Raw genomic sequence first — 19305 nt, forward strand, 5'->3', positions numbered from 1 at the left:
AGGACTCCTGACGTAATTGCTTTCTGTGTGAACAGCTCACCAACATGAAAACAAACGAAAATAGTCCTTCAAGTATTCAGTAATTGTAAAAATATTTGGGAAGATAAAAACGTGGGATTTTGTGTGATACTTTCCAATGACAGATGGAAATATGATTTTTCTTTACTTCAGGAAACTAAAACCTCTGGGATTTTTCAAATGTTTATTTTGGACACAGACTATGAAAACATTCAGTATTTACGCTGGTGCCATTTGAAGCTCATGTTTTGTAGGTTTGGGTCATTTGGGCCTGAGATGGGCTCAAGTACAATTTCATTTGAGTAGATGTAGCTTTGACTTGGAGCAAAACATTGTCTGTCAGACTTGCTGCTGCAGGGAAAAACTCAAACCATGAATTTGTAGCTTTAAAAATGTCTTCTTTCAAGCTTGTGTTCCTTTGGGGAGGTCTGAAAGTCAGGAATTTAAGACTTTCCCTAAATAAAGGGATTCCGGTACCTGTGGAAGATGCTTTTTTTTCCCTCTCTCTCTCTCTTCCTTACAGAGGCACTGGATTTCAGGCTAATCTATCCACTGAGATACCAGGAGGGCCTGGCCCCTCTCATTCTCTGTCTTCTCTGTCTTCGTGTTAAAAAGAAACAGTCTCTGATAGTTAAGGAGTAAGATGGCATTTATGTAACAGATGCTCTTTCAGCTCAGCTCTCAAGAGCTGCACCTGTGTCTTCTTTTCATGCTGGGGAGGAAGGCAATGGGTGCTTTTCCTTCATTCACTTTATCTGCAAAGGCTGGCAGAAGCATTCTTGTGTCAATGTGTTCTCTTACTTTATTTCCCCCCATATTTTTCACCTGGTTAAGGTGATGGGTTTGCAGTCATTACAGCATCTTAAAGTGATTTCACATTCTTGATGCAGCTAAGTGAGGAACTGAGTTTGAGAAGGACAAAGATAAAAACAAGGAAGCCAGTAAAACAGGCAAAGCAGAGTAAGGTTGGGGAGGAGTCTGAGAAAATCTGCATGGGAGCAGGAGTGAAGAGCTTTATCTGAAGCTTTATACTTTATCTCCAGTAGATAAAATGCTCTACCTTTTGTCCCAGTTGTGGTTCCCTCCACTAAAGGACTAGGATAGCAGACAGTCCAGTAAAACATTGAACTCCTTAGCTTAGAAGTGTACAGGCAGCAGCCAGATACCAGATGGTCAGCTGAGGCAGGGAAGGGCACTGTGATTTTTCACAGTAATTTTAAGATAAATATTCATCTCTTCTTGATTCAACATCAAAACTTGGTAACCTGATTTGTTAACCAAAGAGCCATGGATTCAAAAGAAACCTTGTGCTAAAGCTCAGTATACAAAACAAAAAAAGTAGAGCTGTTTTTGGTCCATTGTGGGATAAGAGCCTGAGACCCAGCTCACTCAACCTTCCCCAGTTCCTGAGAATCTATCCTCAGAGCATCATATGAAAATCATTGCTGTCGGATATGAGATTAACATACAGAAACTGGTTGCATTTCTTTACACTAACAATGATATATCAGAAAGAGAAAGTTAAAAGACCATCCCTTTTAAAATCACATCCAAAAAATTAAAACATTTACGAATAAACCTGGAGGTAAAAGACTTATATGCTGAGAACTATAAAACATTGATAAAAAGAAATTCAAGATGATTCAAAGAAAGGGAAAGACATCTTGGACTATAAGGATTAATATTTTTAAAGTGGCCATACTTCCCAAAGAAATCTATAGATTTAATGTGCTAAATCGCTTCAGTCGTGTCCAACTCTGTGTGACCCCATAGACGGCAGCCCACGAGGCTCCCCTGTCAATCCCTATCAAATTACCCATGACATTTTTTCACAGAAATAGAACTAAGAATTCTAAAATTCATTTGGAGCTGAAAAGACCCAGAATTGCCAAAGCAATCCTGAAGATAAAAGAACAAAGCTGGAGGCATAACCCTCCCAGACAATACTACAAAGCTGCAGTAATCAAAACAGTGTGGTACTGGTGAGAAAAAAAAAAAAAATCAGACATATGGATCAGTGGAGCAGAATAAAGAACCTAGAAATAAACCACACACCTACAGTCAATAAACCTTTGACAAAGGAGGCAATAATATACATGGAGAAAAGACAATCTCTTCAGCAAGGGATGTTGGGAAAACTGGACAGCCATATGTAAATCAATGATGTTAGAACACACCTCCATTCCATACACAAAAATAAACTCAAAATGGCTTAAACCCTTAAATATAAGACAGGACACCATAAAACTCCTAGAACAGAACATAGGCAGAACATTCTCTGACATAAACTGTACCAATGTTTTCTTAGATCTGTCTCTCAATGAAATAGAAATAAAGCAAAAATAAACAAATGGGACTCAATCAAACTTGTAAGTTTTTGCATGGCAAAGGAAACCACAAACAAAATGAAAAGATAACCTACAGACTAGCAGAAAATATTGGTAAACAATACAATGGACAAGGGATTAGTTTCCAAAATATACAAACAGCTCATACAACTTAATAACCAAAAAACAAACAATGAAAATATGGGCAAAAGACCTAAATAGTCATTTCTCCAAAGATGGCCAGTAGGCACATGAGAAGATACTCAACATCACTAATTATTTGAGAAATGCAACTCAAAACTACAATGAGGTATCATCTCATCAGTAAGAATGGCCATCATTAAATAGTCTACAAATAACAACTGCTGGAGAGGGTGTCGAGAAAAGGGAACCCTCCTACATTATTGGTGAGAATGTAAATTGGTGCAGCCACTATGGAGAACAGTATGAAGGTTCCTTAACAAACTAAAAATAGAGTTGCCATATGATCCAGCAATCCCATTCATGGGTGTATATCCAAAGAAGACTATAGTTCAAAAAAATATATGTTCTCCAATGTTCATAGCAGCACTATTTACAATATATACAATAGATAAACAATAAGATCCTATTGTATAGCACAAGGAACTACATTCAATACCCTATAATAAACCATAAAGGAAAAGAATATGTTTATATATATATATATAACTCAATCACTTTGCTATATACCAGAAACTAATAGAACACTGTAAAATGAGCCACCAGGAAAGCTGTGTAAATCAACTATACTTCAATTTTTTATTTTATTTTTTTTTAATTTTATTTTATTTAACTTTACAATATTGTATTGGTTTTGCCATATATCAAAATGAATCTGCCACAGGTATACATGTGTTCCCCATCCTGAATCCTCCTCCCTTCTCCCTCCCCATACCATCCCTCTGGGTCGTCCCAGTGCACCAGCCCCAAGCATCCAGTATCATGCATCGAACCTGGACTGGCGACTCATTTCATATATGATATTATACATATTTCAAAAAGGAAAAGAAAGTCATTGCTGTAGCCAAACACCTCTGCTTTAGAATTCACACACACCTAGCATGCCACATCTTATAAATGGATTCTCTTTTTCCCTACTGTGAGTAATACATTGCCAGGCTACAGTATTCCTGTGATCTATACATGAAACAGCCCATGATTTCATACACTCACACACAAATGCTTACCAGATCAGATCAGATGAGTCACTCAGTCATGTCCGACTCTTTGCGAACCCATGAATTGCAGCATGCCAGGCCTCCCTGTCCATCACCAACTCCCAGAGTTCACTGAGACTCACGTCCATTGAGTCACTGATGCCATCCAGCCATCTGATCCTCTGTTGTCCCCTTCTCCTCCTGCCCCCAATCCCTCCCAGCATCAGAGTCCTTTCCAATGAGTCAACTCTTCGCATCAGGGGGCCAAAGTACTGGAGTTTCAGCTTTAGCATCATTCCTTCCAAAGAAATCCCAGGGCTGATCTCCTTCCGAATGGACTGGTTGGATCTCCTTACAGTCCAAGGGACTCTCAAGACTCTTCTCCAACACCACAGTTCAAAAGCATCAATTCTTCTGCACTCAGCCTTCTTCATAGTCCAACCTCACATCCATACATGACCACAGGAAAAACCATAGCCTTGACTAGACGAACCTTTGTTGGCCAAGTAATGTCTCTGCTTTTGAATATGCTATCTAGGTTGGTCATAACTTTCCTTCCAAGGAGTAAGCGTCTTTTAATTTCATGGCTGCAGTCACCATCTGTAGTGATTTTGGAGCCCAGAAAAAATAAAGTCTGACACTGTTTCCCCATCTATTTCCCATGAAGTGGTGGGACCGGATGCCATGATCTTCGTTTTCTGAATGTTGAGCTTTAAGCCAAGTTTTTCACTCTCCACTTTCACTTTCATCAAGAGGCTTTTGAGTTCCTCCTCACTTTCTGCCATAAGGGTGGTGTCATCTGCATATCTGAGGTTATTGATATTTCTCCCAACAATTTTGATTCCAGCTTGTGCTTCTTCCAGTCCAGTGTTTCTCATGATGTACTCTGCATATAAGTTAAATAAACAGGAGGGTGACAATATACAGCCTTGACGAACTCCTTTTCCTATTTGGAACCAGTCTGTTGTTCCATGTCCAGTTCTAACTGTTGCTTCCTGACCTGCATACAGATTTCTCAAGAGGCAGATCAGGTGGTCTGGTATGCCCATCTCTTTCAGAATTTTCCACAGTTTATTGTGATCCACACAGTCAAAGGCTTTGGCATAGTCAATAAAGCAGAAATAGATGTTTTTCTGGAACTCTCTTGCTTTTTCCATGATCCAGCGGATGTTGGCAATTTGATCTCTGGTTCCTCTGCCTTTTCTAAAACCAGTTTGAACATCAGGAAGTTCACAGTTCACATATTGCTGAAGCCTGGCTTGGAGAATTTTGAGCATTACTTTCCTAGAGTGTGAGATGAGTGCAATTGTGTGGTACTTTGAGCATTCTTTGGCATTGCCTTTCTTTGGGATTGGAATGAAAACTGACCTTTTCCAGTCGTGTGGCCACTGCTGAGTTTTCCAAATTTGCTGGCATATTGAGTGCAGCACTTTCACAGCATCATCTTTCAGGATTTGGAATAGCTCAACTGGAATTCCATCACCTCCACTAACTTTGTTCTCAGTGATGCTTTCTAAGGCCCACTTGACTTCACATTCCAGGATATCTGGCTCTAGGTCAGTGATCACACCATCGTGATTATCTGGGTCATGAAGATCTTTTTTGTACAGTTCTTCTGTGTATTCTTGCCATCTCTTCTTAATATCTTCTGCTTCTGTTAGGTCCATACCATTTCTGTCCTTTATCAAGCTCATCTTTGCATGAAATGTTCCTTTGGTATCTCTGATTTTCTTGAAGAGATCCCTAGTCTTTCCCATTCTGTTGTTTTCCTCTATTTCTTTGCATTGATCGCTGAAGAAGGCTTTTTTATCTCTTCTTGCTATTCTTTGGATCTCTGCATTCAGATGTTTATATCTTTCCTTTTCTCCTTTGCTTTTTGCTTCTCTTCTTTTCACAGCTATTTGTAAGGCCTCCCCAGACAGCCATTTTGCTTTTTTGCATTTCTTTTCCATGAGGATGGTATTGATCCCTGTCTCCTGTACAATGTCACGAACCTCATTCCATAGTTCATCAGGCACTCTATTTATCAGATCTAGGCCCTTAAATCTATTTCTCACTTACCAAGTGCCCATTATATGCTGGGCACTGTCCCAGGAGCAGGGATACAGTGGGAGTCACTCGGGAATCATCCCCACTCACAGAAAAATGCACTGAAGAATGACACTTCAGAGAAGGGATAAAGTGGTTGCAAAAACATCAGCAAACTTCTCCATACCTGTATTTTCCCAGGAACTGTTTTTTGTTTTGTTTTGTTTTTTAACAACTTCTAACTCAGGAGGTGGGCTCAATAAAGGACAGAAATGGTATGGACCTAACAGAAGCAGAAGATATTAAGAAGAGGTGGCAAGAATACACAGAAGAACTGTACAAAAAAGATCTTCACGACCCAGATAATCATGATGGTGTGATCACTTACCTAGAGCCAGATATCCTGGAATGTGAAGTCAAGTGTGCTTTGGAAGCATCACTACAAACAAAGCTAGTGGAGGTGATCGAATTCCAGTTCAGTTATTTCAACTCCTAAAAGATGATGCTGTGAAAGTGCTGCACTCAATATGCCAGCAAATTTGGAAAACTCAGCAGTGGCCATTGGACTGGAAAAGGTCAGTTTTCATTCCAATCCTAAAGAAAGGCAATGCCAAAGAATGCTCAAACTACTGCACAATTGCACTCATCTCACACACTAGTAAAGTAATACTCAAAATTCTCCAAGCCAGGCTTCAGCAATACATGAACTGTGAACTTCCAGATATTCAAGCTCATTTTAGAAAAGGCAGAGGAACCAGAGATCAAATTGCCAACATCTGCTGGATCATGGAAAAAGCAAGAGAGTTCCAGAAAAACGTCTATTTCTGCTTTATTGACTATGCCAGAGCCTTTGACTGTGTGGATCACAATCAACTGTGGAAAATTCTGAAAGAGATGGGAATACCAGACCACCTGACCCGCCTCTTGAGAAACCTATATGCAGGTCAGGAAGCAACAGTTAGAACTGGCCATGGAACAACAGACTGGTTCCAAATAGGAAAAGGAGTACGTTGAGGCTGTGTATTGTCACCCTGCTTATTTAACTTATATACAGAGTACATCATGAAAAATGCTGGGCTGGAAGAAGCACAAGCTGGAATCAAGATTGTTGGGAGAAATATCAATAACCTCAGATATGCAGATGACACCACCCTTATGGCAGAAAGTGAAGAAAAACTAAAGAGCTTCTTGATGAAAGTGAAAGAGGAGAGTGAAAAAGTTGGCTTAAAACTCAACATTCAGAAAACTAAGATCATGGCATCCGGTCCCATCACTTCATGGCAAATAGATGGGGAAACAGTGGAAACAGTGTCAGACTTTATTTTGGGGGGCTCCAAAATCACTGCAGATGGTGACTGCAGTCATTAAATTAAAAGATGCTTACTCCTTGGAAGGAAAGTTATGACCAACCTAGACAGCATATTAAAAAGCAGAGACATTACTTTGCCAACAAAAGTCTGCCTAGTCAAGGCTATGGTTTTTCCAGTAGTCATATATGGATGTGAGAGCTGGACTATAAAGAAAGCTAAATGCCGAAAAATTGATGCTTTTGAATTGTGGTGTTGGAGAAGACTCTTGAGAGGCCCTTGGACAGCAAGGAGATCCAACCAGTCCATCCTAAAGGAGATCAATCCTGAGTGTTCATTGGAAGGACTGATGTTGAAGCTCCAATACTTTGGTCACCTGATGCGAAGGGCTGACTCATTTCAAAATACCCTGATGCTATGAAAAATGGAGGGCAGGAGGAGATGGGGATGACAGAGGATGAGATGGTTGGATGGCATCACCGACTCAATGGACATGAGTTTGGGTAAATTGCGGGAGTTGGTGATGGACAGGGAGGCCTGACATGCTGCAGTCCATGGGGTCACAAAGTCGGACATGACTGAGCAACTAAACTGAACTCAGGTGGTGCTGGTGGTAAAGAACCTGCCTGGCAATACAGGAGAGATCTTCCTGGGTCCAGAAGATCCCCTGGAGGAGGGCATGGCAATCCACTCCAGTATTCTTGCCTGGAGAATCCCATGGACAGAGAAGCCTGTTGAGCTACAGTCCATAGGGTCATAAAGAGTCAGACATGACTGAGCACAGCACACACGCTCTAACTCAGGAATCCAGAGTTCTAATTATATCTTCACTTTTCTCACTTGACCATATAAACACTCCAGGTGGCATTGGATAGGGAGATGGATCACGCCACAGGTCATCTGCAAAAGCCTGAAAGTTTTAGTTCACTGCAAGGATGTGACAGGGTTCATCTGCATGGACAGGAACAAAGCCCTGACTGAGTGAATGTCTAGTCCTGCTCTCTTCCCTCTCTTCAGATCACTTCCAGGGACCAGAAGGAGTTCTGAGAGGTATTTCAATCAGGAAATTGACCTACTAGAAAGCATCCGGCTGAAGTAAAGCAGGACCATAGGAGATGTGTGGGAAATTAATTGAAGAATCCCTTAAGAAAGTGAGGATATTTAGCCTGAAGAAGACATAATGCCTTTGCCCTGTGTGTGCCCAGAGAAGTGTATTTGAAAGTGATTGGCAACATTTAATAGACCTATCATATTGAAGAGTAACAGCTTGATCTATGCCCTACAAGGAAGAGCCAGAATTAATGAGAAAACATTAAAAAGAAGAATATTTGGGCTCACTATAAGGAAAACCTTCCTAATTATTGCAATGTTCCAAGCATGAAGGGGCTGTCTCGTAAAGGAATGAGGGCCCCATAACAGAAAACTTTCAGGTTAGGACTAAATATCCATCAATTAGGGTTATGTAATAAAAATTTCCTTGACTGTTTCATCAAACATCTTTTGTGCAAACGTCCTGTAGATGCTGAGAGACATAGAGAGAAGGGAAAAAGCTTCCTCCTCCAAAAAGCTCACAGTTTAAAGAGTCCACCAAGTAAACAAACCCATAGTGACAATGTGGTATGGTATGGTGGTGGTGGTTTAGTTGCTAAGTCATGTCCAACTCTTGGGACCCCATGGACTGTAGCCCGCCAGGCTCCTCTGTGCATGGGGTTTTCCAGGCAAGAATATTGGAGTGGCTTGCCATTTCCTTCTCCAGGAGATCTTCCCAGCCCAGGAATCGAACCCGGGTCTCCCGCATTGCAGGCAGATTCTTTACCTACTGAACTATGAGGGAAGCCCCAATGTGGTATAATAACATGCAATCAAAGGAACATGTGCCAAGCTTTAAAAGAGAAAAATCGATCCAATGGTAGAGCTGGTTAGTTGTTAGTGTTAGCTGCTCAGTCGTGTCCAGTTCTTTGAGGCCCCAGGGACTATAGACCGCCAGTCTCCTCTGTCCATGGAATTCTCCAGGCAAAAATACTGAAGTGGGTTGACACTTCCATCTCCAGGGGATCTTCCCCAATCCAGGGATCGAACCTGGATCTCCCACATTACAGTCAGATTCTTTACTGTCTGAGCCACCAGAGAAGCCCTAAAAAAGGAACCAGAGATTTTATGAAGAAAATGATGCTTGAGCGTATCTGAGGGTAAGTGGGAGTTTTGGTCTGTTTTGTTTTGTTTTTGTGGATCATGCTGTTCAATAAGCGATGGTCCATAAGGAGGACATTCGGGGTAAAGAGGAGGTGGTTGATTATGCAAAGGGCATGGGGGAGGAACCCGTAGCTTATCGGGGAACCAAATGGTTTAAATGTCTAGAGTATGAGGTTGTGGGGGAAGTAAGGAGATGGGAAGTGGCAGGAGACCAGGAGGAGGTGGGAGGCCAAGACAGAGAATGGTCTTTGATCTTGAACAGAAGGGGTTCTCTCAGAGATAAGAGGAAACGCACAGGCATATGGAGTGAGTAAGCAGTGGTCAGTAAGATAAAAATGCCCAGTGACAACATGTCCTTCTGTGATATAAGGGATGAATGGCTCAGAGTGGGGGGATGAAGGCTGTGTGAGTATTTTATGGAGACTGTCACAAAGGGTTACAATAATTGTGGTAATGTGAAAGAAAGGTAAAATAATGATAGTCAAATTAAGGGCCCAAAATAAGGATGAAACTTACAGCATCAGTTCATTCAAGCCTGTGATTTTCTTTAGCAGCATTCAGATGTGTGGTAAGTCAAAGCAGACAACCTCCAGGGTCTTTCCTAAATTCAGGAGTCCCAGATTCCATGATTTGCCATCATTCTTTCTTGGCCATGTGGGATATTTCCTTTGTTTGTTTTTTGCTATAGCTTTTCTTGTATATACTATAGAATTTACCAAGTAAAATTATACAATGCAATGGCTTTTAGTATATTCACAGAGTTGTACAACCATTACCTCATTTGGTTTTGAAACATTTTCATCCTCCCCAAAAGAAGCCTTGTCCTCATTAGCAGTCTTCCCCTATCCTACCCTAGCTCCTGGCAACTACTAACCTATTTTCTGAACCTGTAGGCATGTCTATTCTGGATATTTCATTTAAATGGAATAATACACTAGATGGCCTTTTGTGGCTAGCTTATTTCACCTAGCATAACATTTTCAAAGTTCATCCATGCTGTACAGCATGAATCACCAGCCCATTTCTTTTTATGGATGAATGGGGCTTCCCAGTCTATTTCTTTTTATGGCTCAGTGGTAGAAAACAAAAACAAAAAACCCACCTGCCAATGCAGGAGACCTGAAGTTGATCCCTGGGTCAGGAAGATCCCTTGGAAAAGGAAATGGCAACCCAATCCAGTATTCTTGCTCGGGAAATCCCATGGATAGAGGAGCCTGGCGGGCTGCAGTCCATGCTGTCACAGAGTCAGACATGACTGAGCAACAAGACAACAACAATACCCCATTATATGGATATATCACATTTGTTGTACAGCATGAATCACCAGCCCATTTCTTTTTATGGAGGAATGGGGCTTCCCAGTCTATTTCTTTTTATGGCTCAGTGGTAAAAAAACAAAAACAAAAACAAAAAACCCATCTGCCAATGCAGGAGACCTGAATTTGATCCCTGAGTCAGGAAGATCCCTTGGAAAAGGAAATGGCAACCCAATCCAGTATTCTTGCTCGGGAAATCCCATGGATAGAGGAGCCTGGCGGGCTGCAGTCCATGCTGTCACAAAGAGTCAGACATGACTGAGCAACAAAACAACAACAACAATACTCCATTATATGGATATATCACATTTGTTTATCTATTCATCAGCTGATGGGCATTAGGTTACTTTCACTCTTCGGCTATTTTGAGTAATGTTGCTATGAATATTCACATACAAGTTTTGTGTGGACATTTATATTTATTTCTTCTGGCATAATGCATACTTTTTGACCCCTAATTCCTAAGAATTTGGGGCATTACTAGCATGTGAGATGAGTGCAATTGTGCGGTAGTTTGAGCATTCTTTGGCATTGCCTTTCTTTGGGATTGGAATGAAAACTGGCCTTTTACAGTCCTGTGGCCACTGCTGAGTTTTCCAAATTTGCTGGCATATTGAGTGCAGCACTTTCACAGCATCATCTTTCAGGATTTGAAATAGCTAAACTGGAATTTCATCACCTCCACTAGCTCTGTTTGTAGTGATGCTTTCTAAGGCCCACTTGACTTCACATTCCAGGATGTCTGGCTCTAGGTGAGTGATCACACCATCTGATTATCTTGGTCATAAAGATCTTTTTTGTACAGTTCTGTGTATTCTTGCCACCTCTTCTTAATATCTTCTGCTTCTGTTAGGTCCATACCATTTCTGTCCTTTATGAAGCCCATCTTTGCATGAAATATTCCCTTGGTATCTCTAATTTTCTTGAGGAGATCTCTAGTCTTTCCCATTCTGTTGTTTTCCTCTATCTCTTTGCATTGATTGCTAAGGAAGACTTTCTTATCTCTCCTTGCTAGTCTTTGGAACTCTGTATTCAGATGCTTATATCTTTCCTTTTCTCCTTTGCTTTTCGCTCCTCTTCTTTTCACAGCTATTTGTAAGGCCTCCCCAGACAGCCATTTTGCGTTTTGCATATCTGAGGTTATTGATATTTCTCCCAGCAATCTTGATTCTAGCTTGTGCTTCTTCCAGCCCAGCATTTCTCATGATGTACTCTGCATATAAGTTAAATAAGCAGGGTGACAGTATACAGCCTTGACGTACTCCTTTTCCTATTTGGAACCAGTCTGTCGTTCCATGTCCAGTTCTAACTGTTGCTTCCTAATCAGGTGGTCTGGTATTCCCATCTCTTTCAGAATTTTCCACAGTTTATTGTGATCCACACAGTCATAGGCTTTGGCATAGTCAATAAAGCAGAAGTAGATGTTTTTCTGGAACTCTCTTGCTTTTTTAATGATCCAGTGGATGTTGGCAATTTGATCTCTGGTTTCTCTGCCTTTTCTAAAACCATAGCTGGGAGAAATATCAATAACATCAGATATACAGATGACACCACCCTTATGGCAGAAAGTGAAGAGGAACTAAAAAGCTTCTTGATGAAATTGAGAGTAAAAAAGTTGGCTTAAAGCTCAACATTCAGAAAACTAATATCATGGCATCTGGTCCCATCACTTCATGGGAAATAGATGGGGAAACAGGGGAAACAGTGTCAGACTTTATTTTAGGAGGTTCCAAAATCACTGCAGATGATGATTGCAGTCATTAAATTAAAAGATGCTTACTCCTTGGAGGGAAAGTTATGACCAACCTAGATAGCATATTCAAAAGCAGAAACATTACTTTGCCAACAAAGGTCTGTCTAGTCAAGGCTATGGTTTTTCCAGTGGTCATGTATGGATATAAGAGTTGGACTGTGAAGAAAGCTGAGCCCCAAAGAATTGATGCTTTTGAACTGTGGTGTTGGAGAAGACTCTTGAGAGTCCCTTGGACTGCAAGGAGATCCAACCAGTCTATCCTAAAGGAGATCAGTCCTGGGTGTTCATTGGAAGGACTGATGCTGAAGCTGAAACTTCAATACTTTGGCCACCTCATGTGGGGAGCTGACTCATTGGAAAAGACTTTGATGCTTGGATGGATTGGGGTCAGGAGGAGAAGGGGATGACAGAGGATGAGATGGCTGGATGGCATCGCCGACTTGATGGACATGAGTTTGAATAAACTCCGGGAGTTGGTGATGGACTGGGAGGCCTGGCATGCTGCAATTCATAGGGTCGCAGAGAGTTGGACACGACTGAGCAATTGAACTGAGCTGAACTGAACTGAATTCCTGAGATATCAAATGATGGGTTCAGTGTGTTTTCAGAACTCCTGCAACATTTTTAAGTGAAACTGTAGAATCTTCATCCTACCAACTCCCTCAAAGTACATCAACACCCTTTGGAATCTATCTATAGACTTTTATTTTCTTCTCATGGGATGGTCTGCCTGCAAGTTCCAGGGAATGAGGCATATCTAAGAGGCCCTGTGTGCGACTCCCTTAGCAAATCATGTATATATAAATATGCACATATACACACATACATTTAGACAATAAGTCCCTTACATATGCACATTCAAGTTGCAAACTTTCAAAGATGAGAACGTGTATTTGCACGTCCATTCATTTAGGTTAATTCCCATGTCTGGCATACACTGTCACATGCATGCATCCTCTAAAGTGGTTGTGCTTTTGTGTATTTTACTGCACAGTATTATATAGAGTATAGTAGTACAACTTCTTTATTTCAAGGCCAGAATGTCTGGAAGCAAGCATAAAAGCAGCAGTGATATAATTGGTACTATTGTACTTTTCAAGGGACTGTACTGTAAGATTTAAAATGCTTTATTTTTTTCTGTATAATTTGTGTGGAAAGTATTATAAACTATTACAGTACTATATAGTCAGTTGTGTTGGTTGGGTACCTAGGCTAACTTTGTTGGACTTACGAACACACTCACGGAATGAACTCATTTGTATGTAGGGGACTTACTGTATATATATTTATTTACAGTGTTTGTAAACAGATTACATATATTATGATAGAATGTTACTGTTTTTTCATCTGATTAAGGGAAAATCTTTTTCCCTCTAGCTGTGGGCTCGTAGCCATTTCATCATCTTGAAATGATTCTCTTCTCCTGTCTGCTCTGCCTTATAAGGACACTTGAAAGGGAAATTTGGGAAAAGTTCCAGCAGGGCAATAGATGCCTTTTCCAAGGTAGAAGAGAGATACCTGGCCAAAGCATTCATAGGTCACTTTGTCTACATAAAGTGATAAAGTGAGGGAAGTAAAAATGGTTAACTCTTTACTTGCATGAGTTCCTACTCAGCAAACCTGAAGAGGAAAAAGGAAAAACAGGGCCCACTGGACACTCCACTCTTCATACTTTCAGATACATACTGCATAAAGGGGATTTATCAATAGGAAACTGGCTCAGAAAGCATTAGGACTTAGCTGTTATGTGTTGATTGAACTTAGTAGGCCTCCAACTCTGAGAGGACTTTCTCCCAGACCACTCACAATGTCACCAGGGATGAAATAAAAACTCTCCTTGTCTTTGGGCCTGCAAGATCCCTGGCAGCAGCTCTGTAACTGACTCTTCACTGGGATCCCCTCTGCCTGGGGACTCTCTTTCAGCTCTGTTTTCAAGGGCTACTTCTATGCCTTCTCCCAGTGAGAACTTCTCTCATTTACTTAATGGCAATTCTTACAATAGAGTCTCTGCTTTCTCCAAGCTTCACTCCCATTTCCATGAATCTCTGAAAATCCATACAGCTTCAGTGGTGTAGGAAGGAGGTGGAGTAGAGTGCATGTTCAGTCACTCTGTTGTGTCCAACTTTTTGCGACCCCACTGGCAATAGCCCACCAGGCTCCTCTGTCCATGGAATATTCCAGGCAAGAATACTGGAATGGGTTGCTTTCCATTCCTACTCCAGGGGTTCCTGACTCAGGAGTGGAAATGTAGAGTAATTAAGAAAGCTTTGAACAGGCTCTTATCCACTCCTTGATTCTTGCCTGCCTCAAGTCCTTCCATACTCCTCCATCCTCCCAGATTGTTCTTTCTTCTATATGTTCCCCATCTGCCCAGGAGCTTGTTCTCTGCTCTTTTCTCTGAAAACCAAATGTGAGGATATTTGCTCTGCTCCCACACGGGAGGGGTGCTCACATTCTGAAATGACTTGAAATCTATTTTAGAGAGCAGTGTTTTAAAAGAAACCCACAACAGCCCCATGGAATGTTCTTACAAATTACAGAAAGGTTCATACTGATATTATCCAAGAGTTATATACCAAGGGTTATCACCAGCTTTCCTAAAAGTAGACCAATGAAAAGATAAAACTTTACTGAGCCAGAATGGAACTGGATAGGTGAGGTGATGTTCATAATCAGAAGAAATAAATCAAGGTATCAAAAACTCTTATCCAGCTGTCACCAAATTTAAATCTCACAGTTAACTCTGAAAAGCTTTAGCAACCAATGTTTTTAGCAGAAAATAATACTATTATGAAATTTAAAAAAAGTTAAAATGGGGATTTTGAGCTTTTGTTTCTAAGTAGGATGGAATAGAAAGCAACAGAACACCCCTCCCACTGTACCAGCTAAAAAAGGCAGATAATTTGAAAAAAATTATATATATATACACACACATGCAACTTATTTTAAAACATATGTAACATATAAAAATATACATTTATATATAAGTATAATTTTAAAGATTATACTTATCTATTAAATATATATATTACTTTTATATAAATATAAGTTGTTCCTTATTATTTGTGAATTTCCTAGAGATTTCTCCTAGCCACTAAACTTATTTTTAATGCTAAAATCAAAGCTCACAGTACTTCTGTGGCCATTTGTGACAAACTCATGCACACAGTGGCAAACCATTTGAGTCATGCAATATGCATGTTCCCACCTGAGGTTAAATAAGGCAACACTCTGCTTCTTGTTTCAGCTCAAACTATAAACAAGCATCCTTTTCATAGTCTGTTTAGTGTCCTAGTCTATTTTTTGTATTTTTGTGGGTTTTGTTGGTGATTTTGCTATTTTCAAATGGGCTCCAAGTGTAGTATTGATGTGCTATCCAGTGTTCCTCAGTGCACAAAGGCTGTGTGTGCATTATGGAGAAAATACATGTATGAGATAAGTTTCATTCAGGTTTAAGTTGGCCGTAAGTTCAATGCTAATGAACCAACAAATTGTATTAAATAACCAAATCATCTATTTCCCCTAGGGACAGCAATTCAGTATTTGCTAATTCAATATTAGCGGTGATTTTATAGAACACAACTACTTCAAACAATGAAAATCAATTCTGTGTATATGTCTTACATATATAATCTTATATACCTTTTTATGTAATTTTTATTATATATAATTTTTACCTATATATGTATATACATTTTTAGAACACTGAATGAACTAAACCAGAGAGTAGCAAGCCCTTCCAAAGCAAAAAAAATATTGCTAGTCAATTTCTTAGCTAGGGGTATTTGCAAATTTGAGGTAAGAACTGATGATTGGGCAGGGGAGAAGAGAAACCGACAAGGTTTTGGTGATCTTATAGGACAATTATAACAAAGTAGAAATTTCAGGCTCTAAAATATGGTGACCACTTTCTCCTGGAGTTCATTTGCTGAATCCAAATCTGCATAGAAAGCTAGAACGCTTCTAAAAGTCACTAAAATCCCTCTTTATCCAGAAATATTTGGAAGACAAAGTAGCACAGGAAGAAGGAAGATTTCATTAATACAAGGCTGGTCTTCTCCTCAAGGAATTTAAAATATTTGCCAGATCATGGACCAGAAGGTTGGAGAACACAGCTCAAAACTGCCAGAGAGCACACTGACTCAGTCTTTAGAGATGGGAAAATGATATGGAGCCTTGCTAAGATTTCGGTCAAAAGTTGGGAAGGTTTCTCCCTTGAGATATTTGAAACCAGAGTAGATAGAGTTTAATTAAAGCTAAAAATCTCACTTTCTGGTTGGATCTAGAAAGGGAAAACCCTTTCTGAGGAGAAAAAATACAAATTTAAATCTCTACAATTAGTTATATACAAAGTCTGGCATAAAATTAAAAAAAAAAAAAGGACATGTGAAGAACCACGAGGACAAAGATCAAGACCAAAAACAGTCAACAGGAACAGATTTACAGATAATTTAAATGTTGGAATCAGAAGACAAAACAAAAAAGAATTATAATAAATATGCTAAATAAAATATAGGAGATTGACACAATGGTTTAAAGGATTAATATTAATAATTTTAGTAGGACATTGAAACCTATATAATCAGATAATTGGAAGGTTTGTGGCAACCCTGTACTGTGCAGTTCTGCTGGCACAATTTTTTTATAGCATTGTTTTTTAATTAAGGCATCTACAAAATTTTAGACATAATGCTATTGCACACTTAACAGACTACCATATGGTATAAATATACTTTTATATGGACTCAGAAACTAAAAAATTTGTGTCACTTGTTTTACTGTGATACTCACTTTATTGTGGGGGTCTGGAACCAACCTGTAATATCACTGAGGTAGGCCCGTATCTGAAATTAAAAATTTAGTGGATGAACTTAAGAGCGCTCAAGACACAGCAGGGAAGTGTCAACCAGACAACGCTCAAACTGAAAATCAAAGAGCAAAAGAAAAGAAAATGATGAAACTGAGTGTAAGAGATATATAGAATACAGTAAAACCACCTGATGTATATGTAGTTTGAATATCAGAAGTAGAGAAGAAAAAGAACAAGGTAGAAGCATTATTTGAAGATATAATAGTCATAATCAACCTATGCATTTATCCAGGTAGATAAATGCAAAGAAAACCACACTCAGGCACATGAAAAACTGCTTAAAACAAAATCTCAAAAGTACCTCTCTAACAGAGATACCTTACTCATTAAAGTAAGAATTAAAAATGACTTCTCAGCTAAACTTATGCATGTAGAGAACAATGGAATGATGTATTTAAAGAGCTGAAGGTCATAAGCTACTAATATATAATTCAATCTCCAGAGAAAATTTTATCTTTCAAAAATGAAAGCAAATTGGAAGCAAAAGCTATTTTTTTTTAATTTCCAATATATCTGCACTACAATATATGAAGTTTTTCAGCTTGAAGGATATATGTATAAATGTATTGTCACTTGAGTTTTGTTAACTTCAGTGTTTTTAATTTTTTTAATATACAGTGTATGGTTGGATGGCATCACCGACTCAATGGACATGGGTTTGGGTTGACTCCGGGAGTTGGTGATGGACAGGGAGGTCTAGCATGCTGTGGTTCATGGGGTCGCAAAGAGTCAGACATGACTGAGAGACTGAACTGAACTGAACTGAATATACAGTGAATGAAGTTGACCCTCAAAATTAGAAAATTCTCAGCCTCTCTTCCCATTTAGGATTTCAAACCATCTATACTGCTGCTTATTTCCTATGTAACTGGATAAGCAAGTGTCTTCAGTAAATACTTTGGACAGTAATTCTGAACATCAATTAAAACAGTAAAAGAACAAGCAAGGAAATGATGACAAATATACGAAGTGAACTATGGCCTCACTGATTTACTGACTTTTAACCTTTCTTTGCTCAGAATCCTGAAATTGATTTATTCTGATTATTTTCAGAGGTTGCTGTCCTTCCTGCCTTCCAATATAATCTTTGAAAAAGTACCTGCTTTTTGGGTCCTCATCTTCTATACCATAAAATAATATCCAATGGATTCTAAAACATGTACTGAATTATGTGTGATCCCCTACAATATAGTTATGAAGTATATCCTACCTGAGGTATTTCCTTTTTTATTTCCTTTTTTGCCTTCTCAAGTTTCTTGAGGGAACAGATTGATAAAGATATTTTCTAACTGTAGGCCTTTTCTGCTTACTTGATATATAATTATCTCTGAGATATACTCCCTTCCCCAAAGCTTTTTCCCGAATTTCCTTACATTTCTATAGATGGGTCTGTATTGCCAGTTATACACACTGTCATACAAACTATCAAGCTAAGACTGACTCAAGATTCAAAATTCCTCTTTCTTCTATGCCATGGCTATACTAAAATTCTCTTCACATTTATCATTACTTCACACATGTATCTTATGAACCCAATAATTTGTATCCCCTAGTTCATTGTTGTAACTTTAGATATATATGGTTGTAGATTCACTTGTTACATAGTTACCAAAAAGATATTTCTGAAGATAGTTTTCTCTGAGTTTAGTCAAGTCTAAAAAAATTGTGCAAGATTTAATTCTCTGCACAAGATTATACACAGCACAGACTCAGATGTGGAAACAGAGAGGATCTTGAAAAAAATAAATTCCCAATTATTTATAGATAATTGAGAATTCAAGCCCAGTATTCAAGGTCGTGTTGCTCTGGATTCTCATAAGCCTTGAAATCAGTATTTTACGCCTGCATTGCAGGCAGATTCTTTACCAGCTGAGCCCCAGGGAAGCCCATTTCAAACCAAGTTTACCAAAATCTCCAAGAAGCACTCAGCCTCAGGTGACATCTCAGATGTAAATCTAATTAGTAATAAATTAGTAATTAAAAAATATAATTAGGAATTAACAGTAAATTAGTAATTAGAAAATATGCAATAATGTATAGTCAATTCATATTTAGTAAACATTTATCAACGATGTGTAGTAAATTAGCAATCAGTAGTAAATACTTCTGAGTAATGTGTAACGAGTATGGCTCACGGGAGACTGCTAGGTGGCTTGTCCTCCTGACTCTTTCCTGGGGCTCCTGGGACTGAGGCAAGCATCCTTTCCATAAAGTCACACTAAAAGTTTAATTAACCCCAGATGCTATATTAATTCTTTCCTTTATGCTGTAGCATTTAAACAGGATAATAATAAAAAAAATTCCCAGACCCGTGA

Source organism: Bubalus kerabau, chromosome 10, assembly GCF_029407905.1.
Source record: "Bubalus kerabau isolate K-KA32 ecotype Philippines breed swamp buffalo chromosome 10, PCC_UOA_SB_1v2, whole genome shotgun sequence".
NCBI classification, from domain to species: Eukaryota; Metazoa; Chordata; class Mammalia; order Artiodactyla; family Bovidae; genus Bubalus; species Bubalus kerabau.